The 12,212-nt window shown below is 35.4% G+C and overlaps 1 protein-coding gene across 1 annotated transcript in view; it reads left to right on the forward strand.

Annotated features, from left to right (window-relative positions):
* Positions 1-226: 226 nt before the first annotated feature.
* LOC150097068 (uncharacterized) overlaps positions 227-12,212 on the forward strand; it is a 221,768-nt gene continuing 209,782 nt past the window's right edge. The window contains exon 1 of the mRNA XM_090408117.1: positions 227-261. The gene's annotated coding sequence lies outside the window, so the exon portion shown is untranslated. The remainder of the gene's footprint in view (positions 262-12,212) is intronic.

A 12,212-nucleotide genomic window follows, 5' to 3' on the forward strand; every position in this document is an offset into this window, starting at 1 on the left:
GAGGTACTTTCAGCTACATTCACACAAATAAGACAATACAAATTCATAATATAGAAGTCAAAGAGAAGTAAAATTTAAAGCGCTCTTCCTTTCCCAATTTGCTTATTTAAACTGAGAAGGATGACTGAAACTGAGCAAACTTGCCATGTGCAAATATAGCCGTATTGCGGATATGACGTCATTTAACACTACGTAACTAAAGTTCGCCATAATCCGAATAGCAAAGTCAGCTTCGAAACTAAGGTTTTTATTTTCGAAAGTGTAAGTATAGTATTTTGTCTATTACTTCTACATCATGCAAGTTTTCTTGAAATTATAATTTACGGAACAATGGTCGCTGAAATGCGTAATGAAAGATTTATTTTATTGTCTTCGTTTAAGAATGTTTGTAATGGCTGCCGAATACGAAAGCAAAACTGGTCACCTTGTTAAATATGGCCCCCGATTTTGCGTTTATTTTTGGAAGCTAAAAACTAAAAATGGTAGTAGTTTTGTAGTGGTAGCCAAAAATAAATTATTTAGTGTTTAGTTTTATATTCAAAATCATTTTATGTATATATTTAATGTTAATAATATGAAAATAAGCGCTTGTATTTCGTATTTATTTTCCAGTAATTGACATATTACTTCATGCAAAACAGGTTAATTTTTTTATCTAGCCGCGTACTTTCGTACTGAATTTCGGTATTCAGTTTATACCACATGGCATTTATTTTTTTTTTCAATTTAGTATTGCGTGTAAATATATTTTAATATCATCTCTTAAGAAAATACGCCATTTATTTGACTTTCACCCTTAGGAGTGCTTGCTCTTATATTTTTAATTGCTAGATTTCGTTTGCTGTGATTTACGAATCCAACATAGACTGAATCTCAAGATATATGTTTATACCATATATATTTTACGCTGCCTTGAAACTATTTGTAATGATTTGAGTAGTTGATTTTATTTTGGTATTGTATTGTATCTACAAATGTTACAATAAATGAAATATTTCTGATAATGCTTTATGTCGTACTTGTTGTCTGATCAGTAAATATATATGGAACTTGCAGAATAACTGAAATTTTCGATACCTCATCAAACAATACTGTTAATTAATGCCATCGCCTTCAAATTAAATGTTTCATAAATTTTGAAAGTTTCATCAAATCATGTTGTATTTTATTAACATTTCATAGAAGAAAGAATTCAAATTACGGGCGAATTTGACTGGGAAGAGTAAGAGAAAGTATTACTGAGACAAGTACTATAAAAACGGAGAATTCTTTTCCTTTCCCGCCAATCTGCTCTTGTTATATAATTGCATATGAACATGTAAGTTATCACATTTCATAAGCATGAAGTTACCCACAAATAAAAATATGCCATGCGCGAATAACTGCTTCTGTTGATGAAACTCGTAGTTGTAAATATAAATATCGCATGTTATCACAAACTCTTACAGGAATTTTATTTACAATTTAAACTTCTGGAAGTTCATAGCACTACTAATGATTCTGAACTAAATGATTACTATAATAGACAGTTTTAGATGTTATTTCCCTTTGGTTAATACTATTTAAACAGAAGGGAGAAAAAATCTGTCTCAACATATGACTGAAAATATTAAAATTTTTGTGTAATAGTCTTCAGCACTTTTTTTAACATGTCAAGCCATTGCTTAGGTATGTACTGCTTTATTCTATTGTTGTATTTAGGGATTTCCAGGTTTTTCATCTCAGAAAAAGGCAAATTGGCCAGAAAACATATATTTAAAACAAATGTTGGGCTCATAGGCCTGGTTACTTTGGCCATAATTCAAAAACAACCCAACCTCTTTAATTAAGAAACACTCATAAATAGATGTATCCACATCTATTATGATTTTATAATAGTATCATATTGCAATTGGGTAGCTTAGTCAAGACATAGCCTGCTAAGTGGAACGATACTATGATAGTGTGTTGCACTCTCATGATATCTATGTAAAACAGACAGATTTTCTTCCAGAAATTTCTTTTTTTTTCATCCTGCAATGCAGACAAAATGGCTACAAAAACACATGCAGTTTACAAACATAATACTTTGACTCCATAAAGGTCAAGTGTTAATAATAATACATTGGTCTCATAGCCTTAGCTACTCTATCCATATTTTTAAATAACCAATCAGTTATAAAGCTGCGATTCATGGTTCTAATCTTCAGAGTTAGTACAACTTTTCATCCAATTTGGAATGTCAATATAAGTAATGAAAGTTGAGTGATCTTGCAAGCATGAAACTGAAATTGAACTACAGCAATCACACAAAGTAAAATGATGTGGTGAGAGACTCTGTCAAAGAATTTTGAACAGATCCTGGAATTGAGATCCTTAAGCAGAACCTACTTCATAGGTACAGTATATTTGTGAGAATACATCATTCTTATTTATTTATTTTTTTGTATGAACGTTCACATATATATATATATATATATATATATATATATCTGTATTTTTAGCTAGTTTAAGTGTAGAAGTATATAATCCAAGCTAGTAGAACTTTTCATGACTCAAAAGAAATTTGAAAAATGTTCTTATTATTCTTACATGACCTGTGTATGTAACAGTGGGACCTACCATGATGAGTCTTTTACTCCATGGAGGTTTTTAATAATAATAATACCTCTCTAGGAGTCCAAGGGCTCATCACAGGAGGGTACATTACTCCACTGTATTCATCATCTCCATCAATTATTATTGTACTTAGTCCTGAGTAGTATTAGCAACATACATAATTTACTGTCTATCACTAGCGTTTTCTGTCTGTAAATTGCATGTGTTCTTGCCAGTATGCAGGTTGACAACCGTGAGTTTCCGAGAGGGGAAAAAATGTTCTGATACAAAATGGTAATAACAATTTAAGTTACTCATTCTACTCACTTAAACTTACGAAGCATAGATTTATCGATAAAAGAAAACGCAAAAAAAGAAATGCTTACTTTGTGATGAAGTTTTGTCTATCTTTGGAGAAAGAAATCATTCAGTTTCAGTAAAATGCCATGCTTTCTTTTCGTATGGGACATCAGAGCCCACATTCAGTGCTGAGTTAAAAACAGTGGCCATGGAGAGAAATCTTTTATCAAAAAATGTGTTTCCATGAAAAGTTTATGATTCAAATAAAGTTCTCTGACTATTGCTTCAGGTAAAATTAGGTTTATGCAATTTGATAGAATTGCATTGGAGAAGAATGGTGAATGTTTCATGTATTTTTTTACAATTTGAAATTTTAGATGGCCAGCTCAAAAGTTTTTTTTTTAATAGGACCATACATCAATTAACTGTAGCTTAATAGTTTGAAAGAACAGTGAACTGAAAAAATACTTCAATCCAGGAAAGATTGACCAACCTTTCATATGTGGGATGGCCATAAAAATTGTCTTTGGTATTAAAGTTTAATATTATTATTGTTATCATACGCATCATGGGGAGGTTCATTCAACTTTCAACATATTTATCATACTGAATCTTAAAATCTTTAACACTCCCTGTGTTAAGAACATATTCTGGTAATGCATTCTATTCACCCACAATTCTCCATGTAAGAAAAAATCTACCCCTCTTCACCACACTCTTACATTACTTCCAAGGATAGCCTCTGGTTCTTCCTCGCCTGCCTTCTCTTTTTATTATTCACTCAGGATTAACTCAATAAAATCCTTTACTAATTTAAACCTCTCTATCATATCACCTCTTTTCCTCCTATCCACCAATCTCTGCAATCCATATTCTTTCAACTGCTCTCCATAGCTAACATTCCAGAATCCTGATATTGTTTTAGTCACTTGTCTCTGGACCTTCTCCAATGTTTCCACATTAGTGAAAAACCATGTGACCAAATCTAAGCACAGTAATCTATGTGTGGTGTAACTAGTGCTTTATACTTTATGTTGGAGGTTTAATGGATTTTTTACAACACTCAAAAAGAATTAATATAGAATTTAATACTTCCTATATTTCGTCCTAGTCACTAGGACATCTATGGGGATTACAAAAACAATTAATGTAACATGCACACAAAAACTTACAATACTAAGCCCAACCACGTGGGTGACACTAAAGTCCTATCTAGGTGGAGCACCCTCTAAGGGCGGTAGTAGGTGGCCTGGAATGTAAGGTGGGACCTCTGGTGATGAGTGTTTCCCAAATCTTCGGAAGCTTAATGCAACCGTATTTGTTAAGATTTGGTTGGTTTCTGAGAGCTGCTGCTGCTTCTAAGAAAAGTCTCTCTTTCTTGAATTTGCTGTGGTGGAGCATGTTGGTTTTCTTCCATGATACTCTGTGGGTGGTGTCCAAAACATGGTCAGCCAAGCCTGAATGGCCATAGTTGTGTTTAACGATGTATGACTTGTGTTCCTCCAGGTGGATGGATGCTGATCTGCCTGTCTGTCCAATGTACGCAAGCTTACAGGAACAGGGTACTTTGTAAACTCCAGGCAGAGAGAGAGAGGAGGGACAGACATGCAGATCAGCATCCATCTGCCTGGAGGAACGCAAGTCGTACATCGTTAAACACAACTATGGCCATTCAGGCTTGGCCGACTATGTTTTGGAGACACCACCCACAGAGTATCATGGAAGAAAACCACCATGCTCCACCACAGTAAATTCAAGAAAGAGAGACTTTTCTTAGAAGCAGCAGCAACTCTCAGAAACCAACCAAATCTTAACAAATACGGTTGCATTAAGCTTCCGAAGATTTGGGAAACACTCATCACCAGAGGTCCCACCTTACATTCCAGGCCACCTACTACCGCCCTTAGAGGGCGCTCCACCTAGATAGGACTTTAGTGTCACCCACGTGGTTGGGCTTAGTATTGTAAGTTTTTGTGTGCATGTTACATTAATTGTTTTTGTAATCCCCGTAGATGTCCTAGTGACTAGGACGAAATATCGGAAGTATTAAATTCTATTTTAATTCTTTTTGAGTGTTGTAAAAAATCCATTAAACCTCCAACATAATGTCCTCACAGCACTTAAGCCTCTACACAAGAGTAGTGCTTTATACAGTGGCACATCTGCCTCTTTATCTCTATATATTGGCTATTTTTTAACACCAAAATAATTTAAAATACTTCTTCTGAGGAGATATGTTTCTGAGAAGGGTGTGTGCTGTGCATTATGAGATACTAAGGTAACTTGATATGAAGTCAAGTGACTGTATACCCAAGTAGCCCAGTTGCAAATTCATGCTAACCTTTGTTTGTTCATGCCTGAATTTTCGTATCAAGTATAATATACTTCCTGTTCTAGTGAAAAACATGTATACAAAAGTACTAGTCAAAAAATAATTATCAATCCCAAAATTTAATTTAGGGCTACAAATAAGAACTGTATGAAATTATAAGACCATCTTATTCAAGTAAACCCAGAGTCTCTCTCTCTCTCTCATTCCCTATGTTTCTGGAATTAATACAACACTTGAATGTCAGCAAGAATGGAGGACTTCATTCTGTGCAGAACTCCTCTACTATATAAGAATTGGTTCTCCACTTGTCAGAACCAGTTGTCTCACAAGTGGTTGGAAGCATAACTTCTAGTTTCATGTTCAGTCTACACTTGCCATAGCTGTAAAAAGACATCAGCAAATCTAAATCCAAATTTTGAAAGGACCAAGCAAAGAACACTAGTCTCTTAATTAGTATATCGAAGTCTGGTCCATTACCAACACCACTAGATGCACCTCTTCATTTTCATGCTTACACTTCTCCCACATCACCCAAAGTTAAAACTGACTTCCTGGCATCATTTTTCTCCTGTTGATGGCTGAAGTGCATTGCCTCCCACTATATCCAGATAGATCTCTGCACGCATCCACTGGTGTTTTGTCAGAAAGACATCAAAAATTCTGAATACATAAGATACCAATCTGTTCAGGATCAAAATGAAGGCAAAACCTCACCCCACTCCAGAGTTAACACCCATCATATATCAACATTATCGGGACCCATTTCAGAAAAGGGAGATAAAAATCAAACTATTTCCAGTGCCCTCACTACTCTCAAAAATAATGGAAAATGTCATCAGGAGTCAATCTCTTCACTGCCTATAGCCCACCAATTAATAACTGATTATGAATATAGATTCCACTACTCTCACTTTACAGGAAATCTAGACAACATTACCTTTTGGACACAAGCCATGGAATATTTTGAAGAAACTCAAAAGAGTTACTTGTTTCCCAAACTAACATCTTATGGTACTTGCTCCTCTACATTCTGATTGTAAATTTCTTTGGTTTTTTTCATTGCATATCATGGCCTCTCTTGTCTAAAGAGGCTATTTATCTACACTAAAGGAGGAACATGTACTTTTGCCCATGTTCTTCCTTTAGTGTAAGAAATTTGTTTACTATGAAAGTATATTATACTCGAAAGGAAATCATATTCATGTTTTTATTTTTATTTTACTCAAGCACGAGTAAACAAAAGTGTATCTTGTCTTCATGACTAGACCAGGAAGTATGTGACTTCAAGTTGTTCTTTGTGTCTTATGATGCATACATATGCAACCATTTTTTTTTTTTTTTCAGGGTTTATTATCATAATCCATAGCCTTACAAAAGCATGAGAGGAGTGTGCACATTGCAGCATTATGAAATATAGGGAGCAGCCTAATGTGAAATCAACTGCTCCCTATGTATAAGTAGCCTAGTCATGAAAATATTTCATACACCCCTCACACATTTTGAAATATTGTTTCATTTCTAAATGAAACAATATTTCAAAAATAAGGATGAAACAAGAATATATAATTTTTCTTCAAGTATAATAATCTTTGTACATCTCAAGCTTTAAGATGTGTCATTATCATTGCCTTATTGGCATTCTCCAGCATGGTGAGGACAACCTTTGCCAAAACACAGTCCTGCCTTATTGATCACTAGAAATATTTCACTTTAACTCACCTTATCTTCAATAATACTCAGATCCCACATCATCAAATTTTTCTTCTGTGGCTAATTTACAGCTGTAGCATATCCTGGCACAAACATGTCACATGCCGTATAGCCTCGAAGAAACTTGTGTTTTTTTCTGTTCAATACACATCTTCTCACTTTTCATCATCATCATCATCAAATTCCTGCCATGTACCCTCACTCAAGGGGTGTACAGGATATGACAGTACTACATGAAAAAATTACATCATTACTAACTTCCTATCTACAATTTTCCTCCAAATCAGTCTGTTACTTGTCAAGACTCCAACATTATCAGATCTTATATTTCTATCGTCTAAGGCACTTTGTACCGTATCAATCCACCTATATCTTGGTCTTCCTCTGAGTCGTTTTCCTGCCAACCTGGCAGAGAACACTTGTTTTGCTAATCTTTCCTCTCCAATTCTATTTAAGTGACCATACCATCTGAGATTAGCTCTGCTAACGCATTCCTGGATGCTGACAATGTCAAGTTCTTTCCTAATATCCTCATTTTTAATATGATATTGCCATTGATGCCATCTGTTCACGCCTCTAATCTTTCTCAGGACTCTCATATCTGCGGTCTCTAGTCTTTGGTCAAGTGTTTTACTTCTGACCCAGCTCTCAGATCCATAAGTTAAAATTGGTTTGAACACAGTCTTGTATACAGCTAATTTAGTGTTCCGACTAATTTCTTTCTTATTCCATATGAATTTATTCAATTGACTTCCCACGATACCAGCTTTGCTGATTCTGTTGTCTATTTCTATATTTAGTTTACCATCTTCAGTAAAAATTGTGCCTAAGTAGCTGAAATGTTTTACTTGTTCCACAGGTTCTCCATTCACAACACAGTTGACATTTTCAATGATTCTGCCTATTTTCATTGTCTTTGTCTTTTTATTGCTGACCTTCATACCATATCTATTACAACAGCTATTCAATTTAGTCAGAGAATCTTGCAGACTTGTAGCGGATTTATTTAGAAGTATAACATCATCCGCATAAAGCAAAGAGCTGACATTAACATCTCCAATTTTGATATCATGTTTAATACCACTTTCCTTCATAATGTGATCCATATAGATAATGAATAACAGAGGGGATAATGTACATCCTTGTCTCACACCAGATTTAACATTAAACCATCTTCCTGTACTTCCTTCAATTCTAACTGCTGACTCACAACTGAAATAAAGACTAAGTATTGCTTGATATAATGCCCCATTGACACCATATAACTGCAGCGTATTGAATAGCTTCTCTCTTGGCAACTTGTCATATGCCTTTTCCAAATTGACGAAACTTAAATACAGATCTTTGTTATATTCCCATGCTTTCTCGACTATTTGTCGTAAAGTGAAGATCTGATCCTGACAGCCTCTATTTGGCCTGAATCCAGCTTGTTCTTCACCAAGCTTTTCTTCCACAATTCTTCTCAACCGTTTCTCAAGTATACTTGCATAGATCTTGCCAGGAACACTCCGTAGGGAAATACCTCTGTAATTCTCACATTCAGTTTTATTTCCCTTTTTATATATGGGTACTAAGTATGAGAGCTCTACTCCAATCATCGGGAATTCGTCCCTCTGTCCAGGCTTTCTGAACTATGCAGTGCAGCCACTGTAAGACTCTTATACCACCATACTTCAGCATTTCTGGTCGAATATCATCTACTCCTGCTGCCTTTCCACATTTCAAGCATTTGATGGCTTTTTCTACTTCAAGTATGGATATGTATTCCTGACTGCATGCCTGGTCAGTGTTTTTTATCACTGTGCTGTCATCACTGCTTGTTTCATTTAGCAGTTTTTCAAAGTAATTACTCCATACTTCAAGGATATCTTTTTCTCCTGTTTTCATTTCACCTTTATCATCTCTAATTCCTTTTACAACACTCTTTCCTCCATTCCTAAGCTTCTTCAACAACCTCCAGAATATTTTGCCACCTTCTTGATATTTATTTTCTATATTCTTGCCAAAGTCCTCCCATGACTTTTGTTTAGCTAGTTTTACACACTGTTTAGCTTTCTTACATTTGTCTCTGTATTCTGTAAGAGTAAAAGCTGACTTATTTGCCAGGAACTTTTGATATGCTTTCTTCTTTTCCTTCACTGCCTCTTTAACTTCCTGTGTCCACCAGGGAGTTCTGATTTTTTTATCTTTGCACACAACCTCACCACATGCCTCTCTGGCAGAATCAATCAATGTTTCCTTCAGAGTTTGCCACTGAATCTCAAGGGTTTGATTCCTGTTCTCAAACTCTTTCATTTTCTTTTCAATAATATTTCTGTATTTTAGTCTACAGTTTACATCTGAGAGCTGCTCAACTTTTATTCGCTTTAAAACTTTCTTACATGTTATTCTTTTCAATATGAAATTCAATTTTATCCTGCTCAAGACTAAATAGTGATCACTTCCAATTTCAAATCCTCTGTACGCTCTGGTGTCCTGCACCAGGGAGAAAACATCACTATCAACAATAACATAGTCAATGAGACTTTTCTTATTCCTAGCCTCTTCTCTCCATGTGAATTTGTGCACATTTTTATGTTGGAACATGGTGTTAGTAATAACCAGTCCATGTCCTGAGCAGAAATCCAACAGATATTTGCCATTATTATTAGCTTTGCTCTTTTCTCCAAATTTTCCCCAAATATTTTTGTATGTCTCGCAATCATTTCCTACTCTACTATTTAGATCCCCAACAAGGACCAACTTTTCCTTTTTCATTGTGTCAGTTGCTTTTTCTAAAGCCTCAAAAAATTCCTCCACTTCTACCTTAGTAGAGCCTTCTGTGGGACCATAGGCACAAATAAGTCTCATATTTGCCCACATTACTCTACTTGAGACTGACTGCCATTCAAGAAGATTAGCCTCGTATTTTGTGTTGAATACTATGGCTACTCCTTCTTTTCCTTGATTGTTATTGCCTGAATATAACATTTTGTATTTATTGCTCAGAAAGATCTCACCAGTTTTGGTCTTTTTTGTTTCAGTCACCCCTATTATGTCGATCTGGTACTTATCTAATTCCTCAGCTAGCTCTATTTCTTTGCCATTCAGGCTTCTTACATTGATAGTACCGATCTTTAACTCTGGTGATGTTGAGTTGGGGTTTGTTTTCAGATTTGTTCCAGTAGCTGACTTTTCGCTGTTCGCCCTGGTTCCCTGGCGAAAACAACAGGGGCCTTGTTTAACCGGGCGACGCCCCAGCCGGCATGAAATTTTGTCATGTTGTACCATCATTTTTTATTTTGGTTTAACCAATAAGAATACAATTTGGTCGGCTAAATCCCAAATTGCCAGCCCATCCTCGTTCGTTCAGTATCAAAGTAGATACCCAACAGGGTGCACCACGAGAAGGTGAGGATTGGACATTAGGTCAGAAGCCCTGGTCGGTTCTCCGCATTCCTTTAAAGGCTATGTGGAGGTCTCCTCTCAGTTATACAGCTTTGACCCTTAAGCACCCCCTTCTCACTTCTCGCTTTTATAACTGCTAATATGTATAAATCCCAAATCCATCCAACTGTGAAGTACTGTTTCATATTTGGAGAAGGGGGCATACCAAAATCTTCCTAAAATGAATGAGGCTATCCAGAACCAGAAGAGAGCAGTCCAATTAATTGCATATTCACCTTCAATTTTTTTCAAAGAAGTTCTGTTACTACTTGTTACTACTTTATCTTTTCTCTAGATATTTTCATGGACACTGTTCTGCTGAAATGATTACCATCATTCTCCACTTTTCTTTCAGCTTGTAAAAGCAAGCAACTGCTGTTCATTATCCATTCTCTATCTGACTTCAAACCCAAACCCTACATCCCTTCTTATTTATTACCTCATGATCACTTTCATTATCCAGCAGAAGCAGTGCTGATATCTCATTCAAATGGAACACTAGAATCTTGTTACCTCCATCACATTCTGTTTAAGGTATGTTATTCCTCAGAAACACTAAAAATTTGCCTCTTATACCACATCCATCTTTGTCTCTCTCTCTCTCTCTGCTTTGACCGCTGTTGATTTCTCATTCTTCACTTCTTATTCTCACTCTCATCTGATACAGACATTGAATGATTGATTAATTTTCCATGTAGCAAGACCTAAGTTTTGTAATCATTCATATTAATTTATTAAGTCTGTTGATATTTCAATGGATCGTTAGAACACACAACACATTTGTAAGAAATATGAGTCATTACAACCTAGTATATATAATGGAAACATTTCAAAATTGCAATAGAAAATACAAAAATAGAATTTCTCACACTTGACCAACCAGGTCAGCAGATGCAATATATACCATTACAATTATCAGAACTGATAGAGAAAGAAACAAAAATTATTATACTGTTCTATAATATAATATATGTGATTTTAACTCTTATTCAGAAATAAATTATTTGACATGTGAAACAAAAAAAAGGAAAAAAAAAAGTCAACATGATACTTTAGTGTTATAAAAATACCACAACATTACTGTTAATTTACAATTCAGTTTATGAAATACCATTTGAGAAAGGAGTCATGCAGGGATGTGCTTTCTTACCATTTTTGCATACCTCATGCCTGGAGGAATTGGTAAAACAGTCTGTCTTAAAAAAAAGACACATGAGGAGTGCATAAAACCATGTGCCTGAAAGTTGGTTTATTTTAAATAGGAAGAACTGTGTTACCTGCCTTGAAGAGCATAAGAAACATACTAATTAGATTAAAAGAGAATAAGGATGAGAAGTCATGCCTAGAAATTATATAAGAGTGCAGTGAAGAAGGAAGAGGAGTAGAATTTTTTATATGGTGAGTGGTGGATGAATGCAAACAAGTTTACAGTTCAACATGATAGATGTGTTACTGGTTCAGTGAGATATCCAAATGAGTCTGTCTGCTCTGCTGAGGTTATGATGAATTCCACTAGAATTCTAATGATTTTACTGTGGACCCATAGCCAAGATTTTTGTAAAGTGTCCCACAGTCCCTGAATGGAGAAGGCCAGTATTTATGTCACACAGCATTCCAGAACATCTTGCATTTCTTCAATTCAGTTGAGATTCAGTTAATTGGATGGTCAGTCAAGATGAGTGATGTCCTCTGTGTTTTCCTTGAATCATTCCTTTACAGCATGAATCTGGTGACATGGTATATCACTTGTGTCCATCTGGGAACAGGTACAACATGACAGCATGCACTATGAGTTGCTCGTGGGCTACACCAGTCATATATCAGTTAGCGAGCAACAGGGATCCTAATTCTGATCAGTATCTTATGT

Source organism: Typopeltis vanoorti, chromosome 18, assembly GCF_054136105.1.
Source record: "Typopeltis vanoorti isolate ZY-2024b chromosome 18, IOZ_Tvanoo_1.0, whole genome shotgun sequence".
Taxonomy (NCBI): Eukaryota; Metazoa; Arthropoda; class Arachnida; order Uropygi; family Thelyphonidae; genus Typopeltis; species Typopeltis vanoorti.